General features: G+C 46.0%; 2 pseudogenes; one reads left to right on the plus strand and one right to left on the minus strand.

Moving 5' to 3' along the window:
- Positions 1–4325: 4325 nt before the first annotated feature.
- On the plus strand, positions 4326–4941 carry LOC109578220 (proline-rich protein 13 pseudogene; annotated as a pseudogene).
- Positions 4942–6437: 1496 nt separating this feature from the next.
- Positions 6438–8016, minus strand: LOC109578215 (tetraspanin-3 pseudogene; annotated as a pseudogene).
- Positions 8017–16571: the final 8555 nt, after the last annotated feature.

A 16571-nucleotide genomic window follows, 5' to 3' on the forward strand; every position in this document is an offset into this window, starting at 1 on the left:
AAACTGGGTTTAGGGTTTGGGTTCCCCAAAGCTGCATGAAAACAAAATCTCATAATCACTTACAGATAACTTATTATTAATAACACAGGGACTTCCCTGGGGGTCCAGTAGTTAAGCCTGGTGCCTCCACCTCTGAGAGTGCCGGTTCAATTTGTGGTTAGGGAACTAACAAGCCATGCAACACAGCCAAAACATAATAACAGGACTTCCCTGGTGGTTTCAGTGGTAACGAATCTGCCTGCCAAGGCAGGAGACACAGGTTCAGTGCCTGGTGCGGGAAGATCCTACGTGCCGTGGAGCAAGCAAGCCCTGCACCACAACCACTGAAACCCACGCTCTAGAGCCGGTGCTCCGCAGCAAGAGAAGCCACTGCAACGAGAAGCCCGAGCACTGCAGCTAGAGAAAACCCGTGAGCAGCAGCGAAGACCCTGTGCTGTCAAAAATAAATAAACAAACTATGGAAAAACAGAAAAACATATTGGGGCAGGGAGGAAAGATGTGGCTGAAAACTTCCTAAACTTGATGAGATTAATCTGTCCATCCAAGAATCTCAGCCAATGTTGCTAAGACATGTAAACTCCACTCAGTGCTGAGCCAAGTAGTAAATTATAATCACCTTCCCTTTCTGCGCTTTTGGTTTTCCAAAATTGTTAGTAATTTTCTTTCTTTTTCCCCCATTTGCTTAGAAAAAGCTATGCATGTATTAATTCAATCTCAGACTCTCCACCAGTTGTTTAAATTGTTTCTCAAGGTGTTCGGTTGGGTGAACTGGTTTACAAATCTAATCTTGAAGAAAAGCTCTGCTGGAGCCCCTTGCCCTGCTCCAAGGTGGACTGACCACTCGCTGAACCATGTCATGTCATCCTGGGGTCTGTCTTTCAATATTTCCCAGAGGAGTCCCTCCCCTCTTTCTATGTTGGAGCTCCTATTTCTATATTAAATTATGTTTATCCTCCTTGATTTCCTCTCTTGTTTTGGTGGAGCAAGTTCTTTTGCAGTTGCTCAATAAAGTTTGCATAAAATCTTGCAAAAATTGTTATGGGATGTTGCTAAATTGCTTTCTAAAAGAGCTGTTAACAGTTTGCATTTCCATCAGCAATATATGAACCCCAGACCCCTCCAGTTCTTTCACTTTTGCCTACCTGCTGGGTATAAATTGCCAGCTCATTGGAGCTTTAATTTGCCTTTCCCTGTTGCCTATGAGATTGAGCATTTTTAGTTTATGGATTTGCCATTTGGATTTGCTGTCTACCTATAAGGACTGTCTGTGCGGAACATGCCTGGACCATCTTTGCAAATACAAATCATCCCTTTTAAAAAAAAATAATTTTATTTATTTAATTTTGGCTGTGCTGGGTCTTCATTGCTGCTCAGGTTTTTCCCTAGTTGTGATGAGTAGGGGGCTACTCTCTACTGCGGTGTGCAGGCTTATTGCAGTGGCTTCTCTTGTTGCAGGGCACAGGCTCTAGGGCACTTGGGGTTCACTAGTTAGGGTGCACAGGCTTAGATGCTCTGAGGCATGTGGAATCTTCCTGCATCAGGGATTAAACCCCTGTCTCCTGCATTGCCAGGCAGATTGTTTACCCTGGAGCCATCAGAGAAGTCCCTAATTATTCTTTTAACTCTGCTGATGGTATCTTCCCATACCTTTCCCTCTAATTTTAACATAGAATCATCTAAAGATTTTTGGTGGCCTCTGGGCTTTTTGACTCAGTTTAAAAATATTTCCCCCAAGCCCTAGATTGTAAATCTAATTTCCTGAATTTTCCTCTAAGACTTTCTTCTGGCTACACTGGGTCTTTGTCGCTGCCCGCAGGCTTTCTCTAGCTGTGGCAAGCAGAGGCTACTCTCTCATTGCAGTGCTCGGGTTTCTCATTGCAGTGGCTTCTCTGGTTTCAGAGCACTGGCTCCGGGGCACGGAGGCCCCAGTAGTTGTGGCTCCTGCCCCACAGCATATAGAATCTTCCAGGACTAGGGCTCAAACTCATGTCCCCTGCATTGGCAGGAGGATTCTCAACCACTGGACCACCAAGGAAGTCCCTCTTCTAAGACTATTATTAAGATTTTAATTCACCTTTAATTTACTTTTGCCTATGATATGAGGGGATATTGATTCAATTTTATTTCTTTATTTCTTCCAAACAGCCAGTTGTGCTGGAACATATTACTATATAAACTGCCCTCTTCTGGTACTTCCTTGGTGTCCAGTGGTTAGGGCTCCGAGGTGCTACTGCAGGGGGCACAGGTTCGATTCCTGATGCCTGGTCAGAGAATTAGGATCCCCCAGGCCACCAGTGTGGGCCAAAAAAAAAAAGTTAAAAATAAATAAACTGCCCTCTCTGATTAATGTGAAGTTCCACTTTTGTAATGATTATTATAGATAACGGGATCCATTTCTGTGTTGTCTATTTAGTTGTTCTGGTTGCAGATTTTGACATGTTCCATGCCAGACCCATGTCCATCAAGTCAGTGATGCCATCCAGCCATCTCATCCTCTGTCGTCCCCTTCTCCTGCCCCCAATCCCTCCCAGCATCAGAGTCTTTTCCAATGAGTCAACTCTTTGCATGATGTGGCCAAAGTACTGGAGTTTCAGCTTCAGCATCATTCCCTCCAAAGAAATCCCAGGGTTGATATCCTTCAAAATGGACTGGTTGGATCTCCTTGCAGTCCAAGGGACTCTCAAGAGTCTTCTCCAACACCACAGTTTAAAAGCATCAATTCTTCGGTGCTTTGCCTTCTTCACAGTCCAACTCTCACATCCATACATGACCACTGGAAAAACCATAGCCTTGACTAGACGGACCTTTGTTGGCAAAGTAATGTCTCTGCTTTTCAATATTCTATCTAGATTGGTCATAACTTTCCTTCCAAGGAGTAAGCGTCTTTTAATTTCATGGCTGCAGTCACCATCTGCAGTGATTTTGGAGCCCCCAAAAATAAAGTCTGACACTGTTTCCACTGTTTCCCCATCTATTTCCTATGAAGTGATGGGACCAGATGCCATGATCTTCATTTTCTGAATGTTGGGCTTTAAGCCAAGTTTTTCACTCTCCACTTTCACTTTCATCAAGAGGCTTTTTAGTTCCTCTTCACTTTCTGCCATAAGGGTGGTGTCATCTGCATATCTGAGGTTATTGATATTTCTCCCGGCAATCTTGATTTCAGCTTGTGTTTCTTCCAGTCCAGCGTTTCTCATGATGTACTCTGCATATAAGTTAAATAAGCAGGGTGATAATATACAGCCTTGACATACTCCTTTCCCGATTTGGAACCAGTCTGTTGTTCCATGTCCAGTTCTAACTGTTGCTTCCTGACCTGCATACAGGTTTCTCAAGAGGCAGGTCAGGTGGTCTGGTATTCCCATCTCTTTCAGAATTTTCCACAGTTTCTTGTGATCCACACAGTCAAAGGCTTTGGCATAGTCAATAAAGCAGAAATAGATGTTTTTCTGGAACTCTCTTGCTTTTTCCATGATCCAGCGGATGTCGGCAATTTGATCTCTGATTCCTCTGCCTTTTCTAAAACCAGCTTGAACATCTGGAAGTTCACAGTTCACGTATTGCTGAAGCCTGGCCTGGAGAATTTTGAGCATTACTTTACTAGCATGTGAGATGAGTGCAATTGTGCAGTAGTTTGAGCATTCTTTGGCATTGCCTTTCTTTGGGATTGGAATGAAAACTGACCTTTTCCAATCCTGTGGCCACTGCTGAGTTTTCCAAATTTGCTGGCATATTGAGTGCAACACTTTCACAGCATCATCTTTCAGGATTTGAAATTGCTCAACTGGAATTCCATCACCTCCATTAGCTTTGTTCATAGTGATGCTTTCTAAGGCCCACTTGACTTCACATTCCAGGATGTCTGGCTCTAGGTCAGTGATCACATCAACTCCAGGAGTTGGTGATGGACAGGGAGGCCTGGGGTGTTGCGATTCATGGGGTCGCAAAGAGTCGGACACGACTGAGCGACTGAACTGAACTGATGTGAACTTCTGTAGTAAAGTTCATTATATCATGTTATCTAATTTTGAAAAGACCCATTTATATTTTAATGAGAGCTGCATGTGGGAGCATTCATATTTTCTGATGTTTTAAATAACCCTATTTTCTTAAAAAAAATAATAAATCATCCTATTTTCTGATGTTGCCTCTTTATTTTTCCTTCAAGACATTTTTTTCCTTCATAGAGATCCTACATCCTCTGATAATATAACTGTGAATGAAATATTTTCCTTTTTCTATTTCTACCAATAATTTTTTACAATAGCAAACTACCTCTTCTACAGTGAGCATTTCACGTTTTAAAATCCTGGTGTAGGATGTAAGGGTGACCGGACATCTAGATACCCCAGTCTCCTTCTTTCTCCATTCCTGGGCTGAAGGAAACATTTGAACATGTGGAATCCCAATGCCGGGCAGCCAGGACCATATCCACACCCCCCTAACGCTGGGTATCCTGGAGGTTGCAATCCTGCCCATCCACCACCTGCCAACCCTCCCTTTCCTCCAGGCCCCTTTCCCACTCCCCCAGGAGCACCCCAGGGGAATCCAGCCTTTCGCCCTGGTGGGCCCTGTCATCCTGTGCCACAGCCAGGATATCCAGGATGCCAGCCCTCAGGTCCCTACCCTCCTCCATACCCACCACCTGGCCCTGGCATGTGTCCTGTGAATCCATTGGTTCCGGGTATAGTAGGAACAGGAATAGTGATTGACAGGAAGGTGCACAAGAAAGTGAAGGAAGCTCATAAAAAGCCGCAGAAACACCATAAGCGTGGCAAGCATTCCTCCTCCTCCTCTTCCGCAGTGACTCTGACTGAATACAGGGCCTGGACCCTTCCCTCAAGTCCCTCCAGTTCAGCTCTCCCATCAAGCTTCAGATGCCATCTTTTACTGGGGGAAATTAACTCTTGCTACCCCTTCACCCCCACCCCTGCAATCTAATCCTCATTCTGCTGTGCAGCATTAACTGCAGCTAAGTCACTTCAGTCGTGTCCGACTCTGTGCGACCCCAGAGACGGCAGCCCATGAGGCTCCCCCGTCCCTGGGACTCTCCAGGCAAGAACACTGGAGTGGGTTGCCATTTCCTTCTCCAATGCATGAAAGTGAAAAGTGAAAGTGAATTCGCTCAGTCGTATCTGACTCTCAGCAACCCCATGGACTGCAGCTTACCAGGCTCCTCCATCCATGGGATTTTCCAGGCAAGAGTACTGGAGTGGGGTGCCATTGCCTTCTCCGGTGCAGCATTAACTAGCTAGGACAAATCGGAAAAGAATTGCCACGGGCTAAGAAAGGCTATCTTCTCACTGCTTGGATAGAACTTTTAGCTGATGAGTTTGACAGAACTGTTTTTTGAAGATGGTAAGATTTGAGCTAAATACTAAAGACAAGTCTAAGATCTGTAAAATGTGATTTTTTTTTTTTTTACTTTCTTTTGTAATACTTATGATTGAGGAGATGCTGTGAACATTGAGTTATGGAAAGGAAAAATGACCCGTACCTTTCTTATAATTGTAGCATGCTGGCTCAGACGGTAAAGCGTCTGTCTACAATGCAGGAGACCTGGGTTCAATCCCTGGGTTGGGGAGATCACCTGGAGAAGGAAATGGCAATCCACTCCAGTACTATTGCCTGAAAAATCCCATGGACAGAGGAGCCTGGTAGGCTATAGCCCATGGGGTCGCAAAGAGTCGGACACGACTGAGTGACTTCAATTTCACTTTCGCTTTATTTCACTTTGGGTGATTTAGTGGCAAATAAACATTTCCCAGCAGGCAAAAAAAATAATAATGACAAAATCCTGGTGTATTTGATAGACTCTCCAAAATACTATTTTATTTTGATTTCAAGGGAATGGCTTTAGTATTTAGAATGATGTTTGCTGTCAATGTTTGGCAAAGAAAACTTATTTGCCATAAATAATAATAGTAGTTTTATTTCTTTTAATTTCTTTTTTTTCAGTAATTTTTTGAAGAAGCTATTGAATTTCTTCAACTGACTTTTCTACATCAATTGACATGATCACATTGTTACTTTCCTTTAATGTAATGTAAAAAATTACATTGATTGAAAGTCGCTCAGTTGTGTCCGAATTCTCCACGCCAGAATACTGGAGTGGGTAGCCTTTCCCTGCTTCATGGGATCTTCCCAACCTGGGGATTGAACCCAGATCTTCCACATTGCAGGCAGATTCTTTACCAGCTGAGCCACAAGGGAAGCCCAAGAATACTGAAGTGGCTAGCCTTTCCCTTCTCCATCGGATCTTCCTGACCCAGGAATCAAACCGGGGTCTCCTGCATTGAAGGCAGATTCTTTACCAACTGAGTTATTGATATTAAACCTGTCATATGTTCCTGAAATAAAGTTCTATCTTCTCAAATTATGTTATTCTTTTGATATATAATTTTATTTTGCTTCTTAGTTTTTTTTTTTTTTTTTTGAGGGGGTGATACAGAGTTTATTGAATTAGATTTTTTTATTTACAACTGAGATCACATCTACATATTATTTTGCTAGTCTACATGGGTACATTAGTACATTATTTCTAACGAGTTTAGACTTACGATGAATGGGCTCAATCATACAAAAATACATGCACACACTCACACTGATTGTTTTAAAACAGTAGTGCATACGTTATACTCCTCCTATAAAGCTTTGATTAAAAACCGCTAGTTTCAAAGATCAGTCTGATTTTGAAGATGAACCAAGATACATGAGGTATGATTCTAAAATCTATCTTAGCCATTTTGTACAGTTGCTATCTTACTGGACTATAGTATATATTTTTAAAAAGGACACTGATAAGGGGCACTATCTGGTATTAACTTTAACCAGACAGCTGACTGCCTCCTCCTCCCCCCCAAAACCTTTGGCCAGGAGTTGTCCACTGTGAAGACTGAAAGGACCCGGTGATACTACAGCAGCAGTCCCATTATGCTCAGAGGCGACAGAAGCAGGGCCACGTCAACCTTTAATTCTACCACACTACGCAACTCACAAACGGTTCTGAGATTAGAACATTTACTGCCATACTCAAAACACTTACAGACACGGAGAGTCAGCTAGAACAGAGGGGAAAGAAAGTCATAGGTGGGTAGGTAAGAAGGTAGACAAATGAAGAGTCAAGCTGCTCCGTCCAACACCTGTGTATGTGTGCTTTAACTAAACGAACTCAGGAGACCAGTAGCAGTGGACCTGCTCAATTCCCCTTCCAAATCAGAAGAAGACTAAAAAGCTCAGGCTTGAGTTTTCTACTATGCATAGGCTCCGCCGATGATGAGGAGCTCATAAGCAGGATCTCTACTCCTTCTGCACAACACAATGCAGGCACACAGCATGCCCAGCAGCTGAATAGCTGCAAATGCCAATGCTGCCCAGATAACATGCATCATGATTTCTTGTAGCTTCTTCACAACTAGAGCCTCACACGCCTCAGCATAGAGATCAGAGCGGTGGGCCAGGCTGCTGTTACAGCTGCTGGCTGTCTCTCTGCAACAACTAAGAGGGACGCTCTGGTTTTTGGTTTCTTTGAACCAGTCTGTATTTTCCCAGTCTGAATAGTTGTGAATTCCACAACAGTGCAGCTGTCTCTGAACACAGTCAATGGCCCCGGCTAGCAGCATCAGGGTTGGTTCCATTGTAGGTCTTATACACCTTCTGAATGCTGCGATCAACTTCATTTTCCACCTTTGCTCTGTAAACATATCCCAAAACCACAACAACAACTTCTGTGACAAAACCCAAGAGTAGGATGATGACAAACGTGGCAAGTCCACAGCGGCTTTCCCGGATTGTGGCACAGCAACCAATTAGCCCAATAATGAAGACCAGGGCCCCGACAGCTATGATCACCACACCAGGGATGAGAGTGTACACATCTTCAAAGAAGTGGTCATAGTCGTCGCAAGTGATGAAGACATAGGCTCTGACATAGCATAAAATGCCAGCAGCTCCCCAGAAAATGAGGTTGAGAAACACCAGCATGGACTTGGAGGAGGTGAGGCCACACTGGTGCATGGTGCCGGCGGTCGGCTGCGGCCCTGCTCGGCGAGTGGGACGCGTTCACCCATCGAGGTGGCAATGGCCGCGGCGCCTCCCCACAGGGAACTGCACAGCCTTCGAGGCATTCACCGCAGCCCCTGGCACCGACGCGCACCCCAGCCCCAGCAAGCACCTCGCTCTGCTTGTTAGCTTTTTATTTATAAGGTTTGCATCCAAATTGTAGAGAGATTGGTCTACGATTTATTGGCTTGTGTTTTGTCTTTCTGTTTTTATTATTGGAATCTGTTTACTGGTTTACTATGTTCATCAGATTTTCATACTAATGTCATATTCCCTTCATAAAATAAAATGGAGCGTGTCCATCTTTTTCTATGACCTAGAATAGTTTAAGTAACACGGAAATTACCTTTAATTTCATCAATTTAAACTGTCTGATGACTCATCTTTGAAATTGCCAGGGCCTGGTGCCTTTACAAACAATTTTACACATACAAAAAAGGGAATGTAACATAAATGTTAAGTTTGGAGACAGAACGAAGACCCAAGAGCCAAGTTAAGGTACATTTATAAATTACTCATCACTGTTTCCAGGGTTCAGCGTGCGCACATTTGGCGGTGGGTTTCTGAGTTGTAAATAGATGTGTGTGAGGTTTAACCAAGACAAAGGCTGTGAGTGTCTGCAGATGTTCCAAAATGTGCCTCTTCCTTTTCCCCCTTGTCCCAAGCTCCCCCTGATGGAAGGCTGCACTTGTGCCCCATCTGCCCTTTGCTGTGAGGGGACCAGGGAGCCTTTGCAGGGCTCTGAGATGGAAAGTCCCCAATAAAAGCACAGCAGAAAGAGCTTAATGCTGGGAAGTGGATTTAATTAGCGTGATGTTACAGTGAGGAAACTGAGGCACAGAGAGGGGAAATCCCTTGCCCAAGTTCACCTGGCCACAAAGCAACGGCCCAAATCCAAACCTAGGTCTTTCCAACTCTGGGCCTCTCAGTCACAGGATCTATCCAGCCTCCAAACCCCAGAATCTGGGAGAAACCCCGGCCCTCCGTAGCCCACTGGACCCCCAGCTTCTTGGGAGGCACATGCATCATCACCGCTTGTGCCTTGGCACCTCCCGCACCTGGCCCCGCATGAGTCACTCACCCTAAGCCAGAGTGAAAGAAGCCACCCCCTCCCCCCACCCCCCCACAGAGGAGTGCATTTCGGGTTCTGTCTTAGTCACCAGGTCTCTGGTTCCCACCCCTCCCCCGACAGCCAGGAGCCTCTGCTTCCCCAGCTAGAGCCACCAGGGCCACCCCCAGTGGGTTCTGGTCCCAAGTGTAGTGGGGGCTCGGTGGTGGGGCTGGTGAGGCCAGGACCTGAGAGATGGGCAGGGTGGCTGGTGGGGGTGGGGGTGCACCAGGCTCTCTAACCACTCCTCACTTCCTTCCACCTAAGTGAAAGCAGTGAACCCACCAGGCAAACGCAGCCTCGGTGTTGATAACAGCTGGCACCTCTGGAGTGCTGACTTCAGCCAGGCTCTGTTCCAAGCCCTTTGCATCCATGAAGACATTTAGTCCTCATAAAAGCCCATGAGCTACTATGGTCCCTGTTTGATAGATGAGGCAACTGAGGCCCAGAGAGGGGAAGCGACTTGCCCAAGGTCACAGAGCCAGACAAGGACACAGGAGGGAATCCAACTCAGGTGGCCCATGGCCTGAGTCCAGGCACAGACTCTCTATACGATCCTGCCTCTTTGGCCTGCTGACTTTCCCTGGCCCTCCCTTCCATGCCCAGTGTTGGGCATCCGCACCAACACTGCCCAAGGGCCCAGCAAGGCTGGGTCTTTGCCCTGGGGCCTCATCCGGTTCTTTCAGCTCAGACCAGCCAGAGCCCCTGAGAATGGCCTGCAGCTTCCCCTCAGTGCCAGGCTGCTCAGCCTCCAGGCCTTTGCAGGGGGCTTCCTTTATTTGAATCACCTGCCTCCTTCTCTCCACTGGACCAGTTCCCTCTCTGGTACCTCTCAAGAGCAGGACACCTCCTCTGGGAAGCCCTCTGGGATACGCCCTTATAGAACTCCAAACTTCCCCTAGTGAGTCCCAAATGTGTCACGTTATTGCTGTGACCTTAGGCAAATTACTGAATCTCTCTAAGTCTCAGTTTACTCATCTACAAAATGGGGCCAACAACATCTCAAGGGGTTGTTCAAAGATGAAAAGATAAGCTGAGTAACTGGCTTAACGACAGGGCCTGGCCCACGGTGAATGCTCATTACAGCGGGCTCATTTTTATGGCGCTGATTTGTGGACACTGTGTTTGTGTTTGTCTCTCCCACTGGGCCGAGTGCATCGCAAGAGCAGAAATTCCAGAACCCAGCACAAGGCCCTCGCCGGAGGCCATCTCAACACTTATCTGATTTATTGGATGAATGACTGAAGTCCAGCTGCCTGGTGGTGAATGGCAGTTAGAGCCTGCCTCAACAGGCAGGCTGGGCTTCTGTTGCAAGGAGAGGGGGACTATCTCTTTCTGGGCCTCAGGCAAGTCACTTACGTTAACCTTTCAGTTACTCAGTGTCTCCACTGGCCATGTAGGGATAAACAGTCGTCGTACCTCCAAGGGCTCCAACCAGGATTAACAAATGGCTATTTATAAAGCACTTAAGGCAAGGCTGGCCACAGCAATGCTGCGTGAGGGTTATTGGAATAAAAATAAGCTGCTACATCCCCTTCAAGGGTCCACATTTGGCCAGCTCTCACTCCCTGCCCCTGCTACCTCAAGGTCTAGGACACAAGGCCCTTACTTTCTGGGTCCCTTACTCCTTCACGCCATGCCCTGGTTGATCCATCACCCTTAAGGCCCTGCTCCCAGCTGACCCTCCAACCCAGATCCGGGGCTGGGTGTCCTGCTCCACGCCAGGCGCTCCCTGCAGGAGCAAAAATCACAGAATCCTGGAGCAGATGAAAAAAGTAAAACTTTGTTTTCTGGACCTAATTTTCTTGACTTGGACCCTTCCCGCCCTCCCAAGCCCCACCCTCCGCATCACCTCTGACACCACAATGGAGACGGGATCAGGGAAATCCAGTGTAGACTGGTGACTTTCAATCACAGTGAAGACTGAGTCCCAGCCATTTTATGACAGTGGTCACGCGATTCTTACCCCATCATCTGCCTCTAGGCTGGGCCATGGCAACAGGGCCGGTGAGGGGTGGGTAGGAGACATAATGAAGCAGGGGGAGAGGACTGGTCGGGCTGAGCTGGGGCCTGGCTGGTGCTTCTGCCCCACCCCCTCCCACCTGCCCTGGGGAGAGGACGAGCAGGAACGCTGTGGTTTCCCCTACAGCTTCAAGGCTTTCTTCTTTGGGTTCACTGTTGCTGAGGCTTCTCAACCCTCTGCTCGATGCCTGGTTGGTACCAGCCCTTAGCTACACGGTCACATCACCTCCAAGAAGCAAGAGCCTCCCTGCTGGCAAGCACTCCAGCTGTTCATCCCAGCTTCCTCTGTGTCCCCCTGGGAGCCCGCAGAAAGTTCTGGAAGGTCTTTTCTGTAGGCATAGGCTGTGGGATACGCCCTCCCCCCAGAAATGCCCTCCTATTCCTTTCAAGCCCACGGTATACTTGTTAAATAATTCAAAGTTCAGAAAATCAATAATGCTTTTGTGTCAGTGTGGCCCAAATATGTTTTTATTTGCCACACCTGGCAGCACAACTCAGAGGGAAGGGACTGGATTTGTCTGGAAGGACCCAGCCCAGAAAATCCAATTGAGAAGGTTTCTGGTTTCCTTCTTTCTCAAAGACCCCAAACTCCTTGGGGGGGCTGCCTTTCCTTCCTTTCCTTCTGTCCTCTTCCCACTCAATCCTCGCCCCTGGACGGGTTCCCCAGGATAGGGAGGGAAGAACCCCCGCAAGGCTCCCCATCACCTCAAACTCTCCCTGTCCATCCCCTTTCTGGATCGGATACATTTCCTCACCTGCTGGCAAGGAGAAAACCTTTTCTCCCGCTTGGCCTCCCCTCCCCGATCCCTTCTGGGCCACACCTGGCACAGTCCTTTGAACTGGCAGTTTGGGCTCAGTCTCCATTCCCAGCTGCCTTTGTGTGTGTGTGGCGGGGGGGGGGGGGTGGTGGTGGTAGAAAACAACACGCTGTCTGATGCCTCACATGAGCAGGCCACCACAAATCAACCCCTGCAATGCCTGCACACCATCCTGCTCTGCACACATCCTCCCCTCTGAGTCTCCCTACAACCTGCCCATTTGACAGATGAGGACACTGAGGCTCAGAGAAGTCAGGGCCTCGCCCCAGGTCACACAGCTGGTGAGTGGTGAGCCGAGGTCTCTTTCAAGGACTTCAGGGTTGCCCAGAGTGAGCTCTCACCTCCTTGGAGAGCTGGGCTCCCCGCAGAGGTGATCAAGCCCTGCGGGGAGGGGCTGAGTGGCTGAGGTTCCCAGCCTCTTAGCCCACGAGGTCTGTTCACACAGGAGCTGGTGCTGCAGCCGTCTGGTGAAGCCTCATCCCACCCCCTGCAGCTGGGCCCTCGAGTGACATTTCCTCTCTGAGGATCAGCCACCGCCTTGGGGCTGGGGGAGAGGGAGGAAGAGGGCCCCTTGAACCCATGGGAACTTGGAGAAATCTGTGTGTGGGGCTCAGGAGCAGACAAGCCCCCTTTCAAAAGCAGTGCCAACACTCAGCAAGGTCCTGGGAAAGTCATTTCATGACTCCAGGTCTCAGTTTTCTCATCCCCAATAGGATCAACAATACTTGCTACATCACAGAGCTGAAGGAAGGGTTAAAAATGGCCTTAAATAATATAGAGACTTTCCTGGCGGTCCAGTGGTTAAGACCCCACACTTCCAAAACCGGGGATGCAGATTTGTCCCCTTCTACTCCTGCCTTCAATCTTTCCCAGTATCAGGGTCTGGGAAGAAACTGAGGCAGAGGGAATTCCCAGTGGTCCAGTGGTTAGGACTCAGCACTTCTACTGCTGTGGGCTTGAGTTCAATCCGTGGTTGAGGAACTAGGATTCTGTAAGCTGTGCAGCATGGTCGGAAAAAAGGAAAGAAACCAACTGAGGCAGACAGATGAAGTCACTCACTCAAGGTCACTGAGGTCACAGTAATTCTCAGGGCTCAAGGCTCTTCTGTGTAAACCATGTAGCACAGAAGTGCTCAAAAAACCTCCACATCAAGAATCACCACCTGAAACGGCCCAGGAAAAGGAAGATGTTAACAAGTGGACCAAAAATCCAGAAACAGGCCCGGGGAATTTAGTATAAGATATGGCACACTTTCAGATTATATGTATAATCTATAGACAGAAAAAATAGATTATTTCATAAATGGCATGGGGACAAGATTTAGCCACCCGGAAAAAAATTATGAGACTGCTCCATACTTCATACCTCACACTAGCATGAACTACATCCAAGACTTAAGTGGAAACAATAAAACATCAACAATACTAAAATATATCGTCAGAAAAAAATATTTTTCTCTCAGTGTAGGAAAGGTCTTACTATGACACAGAACCTAGAGGTCATAAAATAGGAGATGGATAAACTCACCTGTGTAACAATAAGAAACTTCTCATGGCAAAGCCTAGGATAAATGACGATAAATGTCATAAACAACTGGGGACACAGGTGGTCCATGTTGTGAAGGCTCATCAAGCTGCACACTTCTGATTTAACACCAGGTATTTTATACATTGAGAAGGGCGTGGCAACCCACTCCAGTATTCTTGCCTGGAGAATCCCCAGGACAGAGGTGCCTAGTGGGCTACAGCTCGTGGGGTCCCAAAGAGTCGGACACGACTGAGTGACTAAGCACAGCACAATATGTTGTACGTTTTTATTTTTAAAAAAGGGAAATGACAAATCAGGACAACATGTTTGCTCCTTGTATCGTAGATGAAGTGTCTTTTCCCAATATGTAAAAAGTTCTGAGAAATAAATAAGAAAGACTACTCAAAAATTTGGCAATGGACAAGTCACAGAAAAGAGTATACAAATGACTTTTAAACACATGAAAAGATGCTCAGCTTTTTCTTATAATAAGAGAAATGCAAACTACAACTACAGTTAGATGCCAATTTTTAACTGACAGTTTGGCAGAAGATGAAAGAGTTCTATCGCACTGAGTTGGCAAGGATGTGGGGAGATAGGCGCTGTGGATACGGCTTGTGGGAGTGTCAACTGCCCTCCTCCCCCAGAGGGGAATTTGGCAATATCTATCAAAATCACACTTGCTCGTTCATTTTGATCAAATGACTCCACTTCTAGGGATTTGTTATACAGAGATACTCCCACGAATAAGGTCGTTATTGCCTCTCAATGTGTGTAAAGTAAATTACTGGAAACAATCTAAGTGGCTATCACTAAAGAACTAAAGTACATCCATATAGTGACAAACTATGGATCTGTTAAAAAAAAAAAACAAAGAAGGAGCAAAATTTGGGGATATGCACAGAACAATCTCTAATACACTGTTGCATGAAAAAAGCAACATGCAAAGAACATATAGAATTATACCCTTTATCTAAAAAAGGGTGGGTGGATAATATGCACATACATGTATTTGCTTATATATGTGTGAAAGATCTCTGAGTAACGTAACACCTACCAAGCCTTGTGTCAAGAACTTAGTGGCAGGGTGTGGGGTAAAAGAGGAAGACTTTCCACTGTATACCCTTTAGTACCTTTGGGATTTTGAAGCACAAAAAATCTAATACTTATTTTTTTTAACTTTTTATTTTGTATTAGGGTGTACCTGATTAACCGGAGAAGGCAATGGCACCCCACTCCAGTACTCTTGCCTGGAAAATCCCATGGACGGAGGAGCCTGGTAGGCTGCAGTCCATGGGGTCGCTAGGAGTCGGACACGACTGAGCGACTTCACTTTCACTTTTCACTTTCATGCATTGGAGAAGGAAATGGCAACCCACTCCAGTGTTCTTGCCTGGAGAATCCCAGGGACGGGGAGCCTGGTGGGCTGCCGTCTATGGGGTCGCACAGAGTTGGACACGACTGAAGCAACTTAGCAGCAGCAGCAGCATACCTGATTAACAATATTGTGATAGTTTCTGGTGAACAGAGAAGGGACTCAGCCCTACATATATATGTATCTAATACCTATTTTTTAAAAACATATTAAATTTTTATTTTAAAACTTTGAAAATAAAATAAAACAGGGGAGGCTTTACCCAACTCTGGCCTGTGATTGCCACACGGTAACACAAAGCCAGTCTTGCTAGACCTGTCGTGCTTCTAGAAGAAGTGGGAACTGAATTCCATATGGAAATTACCCGTGTTCTTCACAGTGGCAACGGTGCAGAGCCCACTGTGACACTCCCATTGTTTATTTCTTCCTTAGTTACAGAACTCTGATCTGAAGTCATGATGTGATCACATTAAAAAAAAGAAAGTATTTCCTGGCCTCCTTTGCCATTAGGATTAGCTAGTGAAACAGAATCTGTGGTCTCCCTGAGTGGAGATACACAAAACCTGGAATAGGGGCTTTGAGCTGGTGGGAGAGGAGCCCATTTTGCCTGACCCAGCCCTTCTTCCTCCTGCTGAAGCACAGATGTGAGTACTGCCAGCCATCTTGCGACTCTGAGGATGGAGCTAAGAGCTGACAATGGTCACACAGACATACAGAAGGAAGCTGGGTTCTTGGTAATACTGTGGAGCTGGCACACCTCCTTGGACTGGGCCTACTTGACTTGTAGGGCACATTCACACAGTAGACATGGCAGGTTCACATGTGTACGTGACCATTTTCTAGACGACAATAGTGGAAAGTCTTGTTTGAACAAAATCAGCATAATCACGACAGTTTTTTTCAACAAGTGGAAAAAAGTCTTGGAGAATAGGGTATCTTTCTCTAATTTGCACGAAGAATTAAGATTATTATTTGCCTAAGCTACTATAGTCAGGTCTCAATCAAATATAAATCCAACTAACCCAGCAACTACTTTTTAAAAATTAAATAGAAAAAAATCCACCCTAAAATTCATATGAAATCTCAAGGAACCCTGAATAGCCAAAACAATCTTGATAAAGAACGAATTTAGAAAACTCATACTTTCTGATTTCAAAATTTATTACAAAGCTACAGAAATCAAAAGAGTGTGGTGCTGCCGTAAAGACGGGCATATAGATCCACGAAAGAAAATAAGTCCTCACATATATGGGCAAATGATTTTCAACAAAGTTGTTAAGACCATTCAATGGGAAATGGATAGTCTTTTTGACAAATGGTATTAAGAAAGGTGGATATCCACATGCAAAAGAATAAAACTGGGGACTTCCCTGGTGGTCCAGTGGTTAAGAATACACCTGCCAATCCAGGAGACACAGTTTTGATCCCTGGTCCAGGAAGATTCCACAAGCCAAGGGGCAACTAAACCCATGTGCCTAGAGTGCATGCTCTGCAACAAGAGAAGCCATCACAATGAGAAGCTACCACAGCGAAAATCCAGGATAGTCAAAAATAAATAAATACAAATCTTTTAAGAAGTAGAATAAAGTTGGGCCTTTACATAATACCATATACAAACATTAATTCAAACTGGATAAAATACCTAACACTGTAAAAACTC

The sequence above is a fragment of the Bos indicus genome, chromosome 25 (genome assembly GCF_029378745.1).
Source record: "Bos indicus isolate NIAB-ARS_2022 breed Sahiwal x Tharparkar chromosome 25, NIAB-ARS_B.indTharparkar_mat_pri_1.0, whole genome shotgun sequence".
NCBI classification, from domain to species: Eukaryota; Metazoa; Chordata; class Mammalia; order Artiodactyla; family Bovidae; genus Bos; species Bos indicus.